The sequence below is a fragment of the Danio rerio genome, chromosome 9 (genome assembly GCF_049306965.1).
Source record: "Danio rerio strain Tuebingen ecotype United States chromosome 9, GRCz12tu, whole genome shotgun sequence".
Taxonomy (NCBI): Eukaryota; Metazoa; Chordata; class Actinopteri; order Cypriniformes; family Danionidae; genus Danio; species Danio rerio.
The window spans coordinates 57,959,489-57,971,937 of record NC_133184.1 but is presented as its reverse complement, the minus strand read 5'-3'; the positions used below and the strand labels follow the sequence as shown (position 1 = coordinate 57,971,937).

Here is a 12,449-nt window from a genome sequence, read left to right as displayed (position 1 = left end):
GCAAAGGGAACACTTGAGAAGAAGGGAGCAAGACGAGTGCCTGATTTATGTTATGCTATGCATTATGTATATCTTTGGATGGTGGGAGGTAACCGGAGAACCTGGGGGAAACCCACGCGGACTTGTGGAGAATATACAAACTCCTCACAGAAACACCCACCGGCTTGGCGGGGAGCAGGCCCGGCAGTGTTCTTGCTGTGTGGCAAACAGTTCTAACCACTGGGCCGCCGTGCCACCCGATCAATGGTAAAGTAGGAGAATGGGGAGGAAGGAGGGTTTCTTCCAGACGAAGATAAATGTGAACTGAAGACTGTGGTTATTTATAGTAGCTTAGGAATCATTTGATTGGAAGATCATGATTGGTTAATGTGAGACCGGCTGTAATGAATCACAAGCATGTGATCCTCTCGAAAATAGTTTATACTGTACATAAACTTCACTTATTGAAACTATTTTCTACATTTACATTTAGTCATTCAGCAGACGCTTTTATCCAAAGCAACTTACAAATGAGAAAAGGAAGCAATTTACACAACTATAAGAGCAACAATGAATAAGTATATATTTATTTTATTATATGTATTTTTGTAATACAGTTAGCGGTAGAACCAGAGAGGAAATTGCAGATTAGGAAGGGAAGTGGAGACTAAATAGTTGAGTTTTTAGTTGTTTCTTGAAGACAGCGAGTGACTCTGCCGTTCTGATGCAGTTAGGGAGTTCATTCCACCAACTGGGCAGATTGAATGCGAGAGTTCGGGAAAGTGATTTCTTCCCTCTTTGGGATGGAACCACCAGGCGACGTTCATTCACAGAACGCAAGTTTCTGGAGGGCACATACATCTGCAGAAGTGAGAGCAGATAAGAAGGAGCAAAGCCAGGAGTCTCTTTGTAAGCAAACATCAGAGCTTTGAATTTGATGCGAGCAGCAACTGGCAGCCAGTGCAAACGGATGAGCAGCGGAGTGACATGTGCTCTTTTAGCTTCATTAAAGACCACTCGTGCTGCTGCGTTCTGGAGCAGTTGAAGAGGTTTGATAGAGTTAGCTGAAGCCCGGCTAGTAGAGAGTTGCAATAGTCCAGTCTGGAGAGAGCAAACATGTTTTTTGCAGCAAACATGTTTATATTTTATTGAAAATACTGTGGCTGCTGTGACAGATACATTTCCCACTTAGAGTTTTCATAATTTCACAGTTTTTGTAGTCAGCTTCATGGTTGATTTAGTTCAATTCAGAGCTGACTGAATTAGCTCAGTTCATAGTGAATTTAGTTCAGTTCTGAGTTTATTCAGATCTGTTCAGGGATGATTCAGATCAGTTCAGAGTTTATTGAAATCAGATCAAAGTTGAGAGCTTATTCAAATAAATTCAGAGTTGATTCAAATTACATCACAGAGGATTCAAATCAGTTCAGAGCTGATTCAGATCAGTTTAGAGTTAACTCAGAACAGAGTTAATTTCGATCTAATAAGAGATGATTCAGATCAGACCAGAATTGATTCAGATCAGAACAGAGTTGATTCAGATCAGGTCAGGGGTGTGTTTCCCAAAATCATCATTAGCCAAATAAGGTCGCAAGTTTCATCGCTACAAACACAGTTCGTTTACTTGGCATTTTCAAAATTCGTTGTTCCAACGAACATTCGCAAACTGCGTCGCAAACTTGTGCACTTGCAACTACACCACTGGAGCTTTAGTTAGAAACATTGTTCCTGGCTGTGTTCTATTCCCTCTTATCCCCCCTATGCCCTCTTCATGTAGAACATTCTAAATTTAAACTTGGAATGATTAAAATAAAGCAATAAGCTCATCTCTCTAAGCTGTAATTTGCTTTCAAAGTATTTTACAGTTCCGTTTCAGAGATCTTCATGTTTACTATTGTGCTCCCTTCGCAGTGCACTTTGAAAACATTGATGTCATTTTGAACAAAGCCTCATGACGAAAGCTATAGGTGACCTATTATTTACAAGCGGAATTTACATTAATCTTTTTAATTTATAGTGATATTTTATTTATAAATATCAATACTGTATATGACATGGACCTGCTGGTTAGAACATTTCTGCGGTGGTTTACATGTGTCAAATTTGAAAAAGTAGGCAAATTTTTTTAAAAATAAATAAATAATATCCTACTTAATAATAATAATAATAATAATAATAATAATAATAATAATAATAATAATAATAATAATCATCATCATCATCATCATCATCATCATCATCATTATCAATAATATTATAACTTTAATATTAAAGTATGATTTTTTTAAAATTTCCTTATGAATAATAAATATAGAATGTAATTTCTTAATAAATCGCCTCATTATTTATTTTATTATATGGTTTACATATGATATTAGAATAGGTGTTCGCTTTTGTAAGTGATTGTATGTGTTTTTGAATAGACTATGTAATGTTCTCAGTAATATTAGTAAAGGAAACACAGATCCTATATGTGCCGTTTACATATATTTCAGTTAATATGGAATGCGAGTGCAGGTTTTTACCAAAGCTAATATTGGAAAACACTCATCACTACAACGCTCTTTTCCCAAACGATGCATCGTACTATGATAGTTCAGCCGTGAGTTACGTAGCTGTTTGGGAAACGCACCCCTGTTCAGATCAGTGTTTATTTTTATATTTTGTATTAAAGATATATTTTGTGTAAAGTGTTGATAGAGAGAAGTATAGTCTGTTGTATTTGACAAGACACTTTGGATTGTGTCTCAATGAGAGTGGATTGAGGGCTCTTCAGAAACGCCTGCAGTAAGTTAGTGTGTGTGTGTGTGTGTGTGTGTGTGTGTGTGTGTGTGTGTGTGTGTGTGTGTGTGTGTGTGTGTGTGTGTGTTGGTTGAGTTGATGTGATGAACACAGACAGACCTGACGGCAAACTACACACACCCTACACTGCTGACATTAAAGGACTACATAATCTTTCTGCAACTGTTGCACTGCATACTACAGAGAGATTAAAATCCTGTCTTCAACTGTACATCATTTTGCCTCCGTTCTCAGTTTTGCACCACAAATTATTGTCTGCATTCACTGTTTTATTGAACAGCTGTCTCCATTAAAATAAAGTTTGGTCATCGAACATCTTTATAAATAGAAATAAAATGCATTTAAATTCAACCCAGTTATTGCAAAAATAAAGAAATCACTAAACTTGATCTTATTTCTGTTGCTTTTGAGCTTTCTTGTTTATTAAACAATTTATTTAATATTTTCCCTAAGATATTCATTTTGATGTACTGATTTTTGAACTGGCGACGCAGTGGCATAGTAGGTAGTGCTGTCGCCTCACAGCAAGAAGGTCTCTGGTTTGAGCCTCGGCTGGGTCAGTTGGTGTTTCTGTGTGGAGTTTGCATGTTCTCCCCGTGTTGGCGTGGGTTTCCTCCGGGTGCTCCGGGTTCCCCCGCAGTCCAAACACATGTGCTATAGTGGAATTAGCTAGACTAAAATTCACCGTAGTGTATGAGTGTGTGAATGAGTGTGTGTGAATGTTTCCCAGAGATGGGTTACAGCTGGAAGGCCATCCGCTGCATAAAACATGTGCTGGATAAGTTGGCGGTTCATTCCGCTGTGGCGACCCCAGAATAATAAAGGGACTAAGCCGAAAATAAAATAAATGAATGATTTAATGTTTTTTTGTTAGATGTGTTGATCAGTTTTGTTCTTGGTACTGACTAATCTGATGTATCTGCACACATATATTACTGTAAAGCATCCTGGAGGAGATTTCACTGTAAAAGGGAGATCTGAGAGGGGTACACTTATATATGCTGAGCACTTCATGCAGAAATAAAGGTTGCAGCATGCGCTTCTGAAAGTTTAAGCTTCATCCGTCTGACCTCAGGACAAAAGTGAATAATCAAACCATTAGCAGAGGCAAAGTGCTGCTTATTTATTTCACACTGCCTTGCATTACCATCATTATTATTATTCTGGGCATGACTGAGATGTTTGGCTGGACCTGAAGGGCGTCTGGCTGTGTGTTTAAGTGCCCTTCGTAGAGGACAATGACGGCAGCATGTTTTGTTTAAAGGGATAGTTCACCCAAAACTGATAATTGACTCAATATTTACTTTTCCTCAAGTAGCTTTAAACCTTTACGAGTTTATTTCTTCTGTTGAACACAAAAGAAGCTATTTTGAGGAATGCTGAAAACCTGTAAGTCACGCAGTTGCTGCAGATTTGTCGGCTGCACATCCATGATGCCAATCTCCCGTTCCACCACATCCCAAAGCTGCTCTATTGGATTGAGCTCTGGTGACTGTGGAGGCCATTTGAGTACAGTGAACTCATCGTCATGTTCAAGAAAGCAGTCTGAGATGATTGAGCTTTATGACATGCTGCGTTATCCTGCTGGAAGTAGCCATCAGAAGATGGAGACACTGTGCTCATAAAGGGATGGACATGGTCAGCAGCAATACTCAGGTAGGCTGTGGCGTTGATGCTCAATTGGTACTAATGGACCCAAAGAAAATCTCCCCCACACCATTACACCACCACCACCAGCCTGAACCGCTGATACAAGGCAGGATGATCCATGCTTTCATGTTGTTGAGGCCAAATTGTGAGCCGAGCATCCGAATGTGTCAGCAGAAATGGAGACTCATCAGAGCAGCAACGTTTCTCCAATCTTCTATTGTCCAGTTTTGGTGAGTCTGTGTGAATTGTAGCCTCAGTTTCCTGTTCTTAGCTGACAGGAGCGGCACCCGGTGTGCTCTTCTGCTGCTGTAGCCCATCCGCCTCAAGGTTGGCCGTGTTGTGTGTTCAGAGATGCTCTTCTGCAGAGCTCGGTTGTAACGAGTGCTTATTTGAGTTATGCCTCATTCACACTGTCACTCTAGGTGGCGACTTGCTGCAAACCGCTCTGCGAAGGCCTACAGCACAGAAAACACAACCGGCCTCTGGGTGAGCTGAGAGAGGATCAAGTGAGCTCTAAGTGTCGCTCAAGAAACTCGCTCTTCATTTGCATAAAGTTGAAGGATTCTCAACTTTGTCGTGTTGCTTGACACGCCCACCTGGTCACCAACAGTCACGGTCGCTTGCATAGATTGAGGTTGACAGAAGTCACTCTGCATTAAAATGAGTGGTTGCTTGTTGATTTGCCGCTGTAAGTCACTCGTAGTGTGCATGAGGCTCCATTGCTGTCTTTCTATCATCTGGAACCAGTCTGGCCATTCTCCTCTGACCTCTGGCATCAACAAGGCATTTGCGCCCACAGAACTGCCGCTCACTGGATATTTCCTCTTTGTCGGAGCATTCTCTGTAAAGCCTAGAGATGGTTGTGCGTGAAAATCCCAGTAGATCAGGAGTTTCTGAAATACTCAGAGCAGCCCGTCTGGGTGCAACAACCATGCCACGTTTAAAGTCTCTTAAATCCCCTTTCTTCCCCATTCTGATGCTCGCTTTGAACTGCAGCAGATCCTCTTGACCATGTCTACATGCCGAAATGCAGTGAGCTGCTGCCATGTGATTGGCTGATTACAAATTTGCGTTAACAAGCAGTTGGACAGGTGTACCTAATAAAGTGGCCGTTAAGTTTATATATCACAATACAGTACATTTTCAGTAAATTCAATTAATTAAAAGTTTAAAAATATTGATAACATTGAAGTTGTTTTTTAACATGTAAACTATATACTCATAATCACAAGTGTGATCATATACTGCAAAAGATAATTTTCTTATTTTCTATATAAGCCAAAAATATTGTCCTTGTTTTTAAATAGAGTCAAAATTAAGTGAGTTTTTTCTTAAAGCAAGCAAAAAGCCTTGAAACAAATTGTCCATACTATATATATATATATACACACACACACATACACACACACACATGTGTATGTGTGTGTGTACATATATATATATATATATATGTAGCTCCACCCACAGGAGCCCATCTCATTAGCATAAACAGCAGCCCTGAGTGAGAAGCAGCCGACTGTCCATTAGCCATTAGGGTGTTTGAGCTGCTGAAGATGATGTCAGCATAGACTCTGAAGATTGTAGATGTGGAGTTTTAGATCAACAGCGATAGGAGCGACATAGACTGACAGAAGCATCAAGCACACACTCACACGCAAAGCACTGACAACACACACACTGCTGTTTCACATCAGTAGCTCCGCCCTCTTCTGAAAAGAGCACAATCTCATTTGCATTTAAAGCGACAGTCACCAAAACACCACAATAAGGATCAAAGCCTGAAAGGGTCAGTTTCAGAGAGCTGGAGAACATTATCAGTGCATTATTCTCAGGTCAAACTTCACTACACCCTCTAGAGACAGCAGAGACGCATTTACAACCTGTAAAAAGGCCATAATAGGTCACCTTTGTGCACCCTTCACAGAAGACAATGACGACAGCACGAATAAATACGGCTTTCAAAATTGAGGAAATGCTTTGTCCGGAGCGCAGGAGGCATGTGGCGAAATATCCGACTTCACAAGTGTTTCCATTTATCACTGAAGTCCAGCTCAGCGTGGAGGAATCATGGGCTCGGCCCGTGGGGGTTTTCCTCTGCCGTTTCAGACATTTCTCAGATTGAAGCTCAATCCCGAAGCGCTCCGAGGAAAACCTGCTTCACATTACTGCACAGGAAAACACGCTCGTCTTTCTAATCTTTCATCAGAGAAAGTAATATCTTTTCATTTTGGGCTGTCATCATCATCCATTCCTGACTCTTATAGGACAGCATGAAGAAGCTTCAGACGGGTTTACAATAAAGCAAGTACCGCAAACAAAGCTGCTCTTCCTCAAGAGTGTTTGTGTTGTTTCTAGTCCAAATATCTAAACATTCTTAAACCAAGAAGCATTTTCTAGACAAGTAAAGCTATTGTTTTGATTTCAGAAATTTGGAGTTATTTAAGATTTAGGATTTGAAGAATCAAAGAACCCTTAATATGCATTATAAAAGGTCATATTTTGGTTTTGGGGGTCTCCAACAACAGTGGTCCCCAACCACCGGGCCGTGGAACAATTGTTACCGGGCCATATAAGAAATCCTAAATTATTTCTGTAGAAAATATTCCCCCCATGACTTGGTTTCTTCCACTCACCCCCGCCATCTCACGTGAAATGGACTATGCCAAAATCCACCACAAAGCGGGAAGAACGATCGCTGGAATACAGCTCAGTGATGGTTGTTGATAGTTTAGAGCACAGGTGTCAAACTCAGTTCCTGGAGGGCCGCAGCTCTGCACAGTTTAGTTCCAACCCTAATTAAACACACCTGATCAAACTAATTGAGTCCTTCAGGCTTGTTTGAGACCTACAGGTAAGTGTGTTGGAGCAGGGTTGGAACTAAACTGTGCAGGGCTTCGGCCCTCCAGGAATTGAGTTTGACACCCCTGGTTTAAAGTTATAAAGCGGGTATTATAGAGTCCAAATCAGCAGAGCATTTAAGGATTGTGCATATATGTGTGCGTGCATCGCTAAGTAAGTACCCGAAACCACTATAATATGTATCTATATGGAGTTTCACATAATCATACTCATTAGGGCTGTAGCATGCCAATGCATACATTTAATTCGGCTATACGGTTGTATTATTGTTGATATGTTCGTCAGTTGAGATGTTTGGCACATATGTTGTGTATTTGATGCAAATAAACCTTGATTGAAACATAATCAGACCGTGATAGTGCAACTAGCGCATGCGCACTGAGTTGTTCATGATTAACCTGCATGCACGAGCGCAGCAGCTGTGTTCACATAAAGAACCCCCCCTACCCACACACACACACACACACACACACACACACACTACAGCCAGTTTAGTTGATCAGTTCCCCTATAGCGCATGTGTTTGGACTGTGGGGGAAACCGGAGCACCCGGAGGAAACCCACGCCAACACGAGGAGAACATGCAAACTCCACACAGAAACACCAACTGACCCAGCCGGGACTTGAACCAGCGACCTTTTTGCTGTGAGGCCATAGTGCTGACCACTGAGCCGCCGTGGCACCCTCGCAAGAACATTCATTCATTCATTTTCTTTTCGGCTTAGTCCCTTTATTAATCTGGGGTCGCCACAGCGGAATGAACCACCAACTTATCTAGCACATGTTTTTACCCAGCGGATGCCCTTCCAGCCGCAACCCATCTCTGAGAAACACCCATACACACTCATTCACACACATACACTACGGACAGTTTAGCCTACCTAATTCACCTGTACCGCATGTCTTTGGACTATGGGTGAAACCCACACAAACGCTGGGAGAACTTGCAACTCCACACAGAAACACCAAGTGACCCAGCCAGGACTCAAACCAGAGACCTTCTTGTCGTGAGGCAAGAGTGCCACCCACTGTGCCACCACGTCGCCTTTCTCACAAGAACATGTATTAACTAATTTTAATTTAAATGTTATGCTCACACACAAATATGTAACTCCGCCCTCTTCTGAAAAGAGCACAATCTCATTTGCATTTAAAGCGACAGTCACCAAAACACCACAATAAGGATCAAAGCCTGAAAGGGTCAGTTTCATAGAGCTGGAGAACATCATCTGTGTGTTATTCTCAGCTCAAACTCAAACACACACACACACACACACATATGTTTGTTTTTGTGAAAAATGGGGACATTACATAGGTTTCCATTCATTTTATACTGTCCAAACCGTATATTGTATTGCCCTCACCCCACCCCACCCCTAAACCCGACCATCACAGGAGACTGTGTGCAGCTTTACTCTCTGATTAAACTCATTCTGGGTGATTTATAAGCATTTTGAGAAATGAGAACGTCACAAATGTCCTCATATTTCACCTCCTTTTTGGAATACCTGTGTCATACCCATGTCATTATACAGATTTGTGTCCTGATATGTCACAAAAACACATACACACACATGTACACACACACACACACACACACACACACACACTAGAGACAGCAGAGACGCAGTTTACATCTTGTAACAATCAGCACAATAGGTCCCCTCAAATTCCACACACTAATCTACCAGAGATGTACTTTAAGTGTGGGAGATGGAAGTGAACTCTTGTAAATCTCTTCAGGTCACGTGTGTTGGGTGGAGATTATTATTCTGCAGCTTCAGATAAGAGCTCGCAGCTGCAGATCTGCTTTTTGCAGCCCCCTCGCGCAGATTTACCGTGTTTTACAGCATTTTACAGCACTGCAGGCCGTGATGAATCATTCACAGTGACTCATGCTCTGAAATTACTGCAGAATCTTTGAGGAATCCCATGCAGACGACAGTCGAGCACTTACTAGTGTCCCAGTGCCTTACATAGAAACTAGTGCCTTCTGAGTGGATTACTCATCAAAGTTAATCAGTTACACTAAAACTTGCATTACCCTTGTGTGCTGTTGGGTCATTTTCATCCACTCTGGGCTGATTTTGACTCTTCATTCGGTCTCAGCTTTCTCTGTGTTTCAGCAAATGGAATTAGTTTTGGAGACAAATCATATTTTGAGTCATATTTTGGGTAAATTCTTGGAAACTGTCAAAAGCTCAACACACTCTGGGCAGACTGACTCCCCTGTTGGTGCTGTTTTTGCCCTATTGACTTCCATTATCATGCCTGTAGCCAAGGGGGGTTCGGGTGCTTCGGACGAACCACCTCCTCGGCCAAAAGGTCCAGAATTTGTCCTTTTAATTATTTTATGTAATTTAATATTATAATATATATATATATATATATATATATATATATATATATATATATATATATATATAAATAATATATAAATAATATAATATATTTCTATTCAATATATATTGTAATAAAGTGTCATTTTAAATAACTCTGGCCAGTAATTCGAATCCAAAAGAGCCTCAAAGCCACAATAATGTGACGCGAGTCACGTGACATAACCCACTGAGCGGTCACATTTGAATCTTTGATGCGACATCCATGGATAGCTACTGAGTTACGCTGTTGGTCGAAAAGAGCAAGGAGACAGAAAAGGCAGGCAGCGGCGTCATTATCGCAAAATATTTAACATGTTCATAAAGACTGGCAAACAGGTAAGTGACTTCCTAATAGATGAAAATCTGCCCCTGAGGTTCTAGGCTAACTGGCCGCATTAGCCTGGATGCCCTGTATATTTATTGACTTGTCCAGTACATGACCTCCCTTTCCCTAGTTCTGACATTTTTTAAATAACTGCCCGATGAAGGCTTTAATGGCAAGCGGACTCCTCTGCCGTCAGATGTCACAGGCGCTAATCCCGTCACGTCTGTGTTTTTGAGGCTGTTTGCTCACTTATTCTGATCGGATATAAACCTGATCGCTCAAACCACTTCAGAGGGTGATTTGGGATGCATTTCAGATGAAGCTGGATAGGTATTATCAGTTTTTGGACAAAATTAATATAAGCTAAATAAATGATTAAATCTGACCTGCGTCTGAAACACCTGTAGGTGCGCATTTACAGCCAAAATTCTATTAAAACATGTTTACTATAAGCATAAAACATGTTCTAACTTTTCAGACCTGTAGCCAGGGGGGTTCGGGTTCGGGTGGTTCAGAAGACCCATCCCTCACTGACAAAGGTCCAGCATTTGTCCCAAATGAGCTTATTGGTCCTATTTTCACCCTATTTTGACTGCTATGCCATCATAAATAATTAAAATAATCCATCGAAAAAGGCTTTTTTTTTTACCAAAGAGGCTAGAAAAAATCTGAAGAATTAATTATTATTGTTATTGTTATTATGTTTTAATTTTTTTTTTTTTTTTTAACTGGCCAAACTGTGACTGAGGACAGTTGAATGTGCTGGCCAGTTTGTTTTTTGTCTAATAAATGATATATATTTTTTACTTTAAAACTTTAACAGATTGCTATTTTTTCCTAATGACATATGATGTAATAAATTTGTATTTTAAAAATGAGTCTTGTTTGAATTTTTTTACTGCAATTTTTAGGAAACATTTTTAGTACATCAAAAAGTGTGGTTATGATGACATCTGACTGGCTAATCCAGCAAAAAAGTCACTAAAATGCAGTATTTAAATCTCATAGTTAAACAGAAACTGAGGCGTATAACTGCAAAAAGAACCACTCTTTGAGAAAAAAAAGAACCACTTATTGAGAAAAAAAGAACCACCCCTTACACCAGGCTGGCTACGGGCCTGATTATAATCACATTTATTGATTGCGAAGCCAGAATGAAAAAAAAATATTCAGAGATAATTCCTTGGATTTACTCAATTTTTTTACGTTAAGTGGTTGTAAACAATTTTTTTGTGTTCAATTTAAACAAACAAATTAAGTTGAAGAATATTAAACTTAATTTATTTGTTTAAATTCAACACAAATAAATTGTTTGCAACAGCTCTGCATGCAACACTTTTTTCAGTGCATGGCAGCAGATAATCATGCATTCTGATGGTTTCCCTGTTAAAAATAGGAAGATTTGTCATTTTTACTGTTGACCTAAGTAAAGTGATTAGTTTAAGTAAAGTCTCTGGTGCATATGGAGAGATGTTTATACAGGTGGTTTGTAAAGCCCACTTACCTGTGTGAGGCACACTCAGAAATGCACAATTTAAACGACATGACACACGTGTAGTCAGAAATAGACAACTTTCCTTTGTTCTTATTAGTGTGTTTACACACATCTATTTTTCATGCACATTTTGGAAGAGAGCATAATAAAATGCTTAATGGAACTCCAAAAAGCACATTCATTCATTCATTCATTCATTTTCCTTCAGCTTAGTCCCTTTATTCATCAGGGTTCGCCACAGTGGAATACACCGCTAACTATTTCAGTATATGTTTTACGCAGTGGATGCCTTTCCAGCTGCAACCCAGCATTGGGAAACATCCATGCACTCTTATTCTCACACACACACTCATACACTCATACACTACGGCCAGTGTAGTTGATCAGTTCCCCTATAGCGCATGTGTTTGGACTGTGGGGGAAACCGGAACACCCAGAGGAAACCCACGCCAAGAGGAAAGAACATGCAAACTCCACACAGAAACACCAACTGACCCAGCCGGGACTCAAACCAGTGACCTTTTTGCTGTGAGGACACAGTGCTAACCCCTGAGCCACTGTGGCACCCAAGATGCACATGAATTTTGAAATGAAATATGTATACATCTGAGGTAAACTTTATACCATAGAAAAAATGAGCATAAACTACGATGGAAGCACATTTACTGAATAATATCACACACACTCTCATGCTTTCACTAGCATATGTGCATACACACACACACACACACACACACACACACACACACACACACACACAGTTGTATAAAGTTTGGCTGCAGGCTCTGGAGCTCATAGAAACAGATCGTGTCTAAACAAGTTGATCAGCAGCTATAATGACTAACAAAAGCTGCACTGTCAAAATGGTCTATCATCAAAAAAGATAATAATTATAATATTAATAATAATAATATTAATAATAATAATAATGATGATGATAACATTAATAATAACAATA

The 12,449-nt window shown here is 40.1% G+C and overlaps 1 protein-coding gene across 6 annotated transcripts in view; it reads right to left on the bottom strand.

Moving 5' to 3' along the window:
• LOC101884336 (polyprenol dehydrogenase-like) overlaps positions 1–12,449 on the bottom strand; it is a 64,922-nt gene that overhangs the window by 22,802 nt on the left and 29,671 nt on the right. The gene's annotated exons all lie outside the window — the stretch shown is intronic.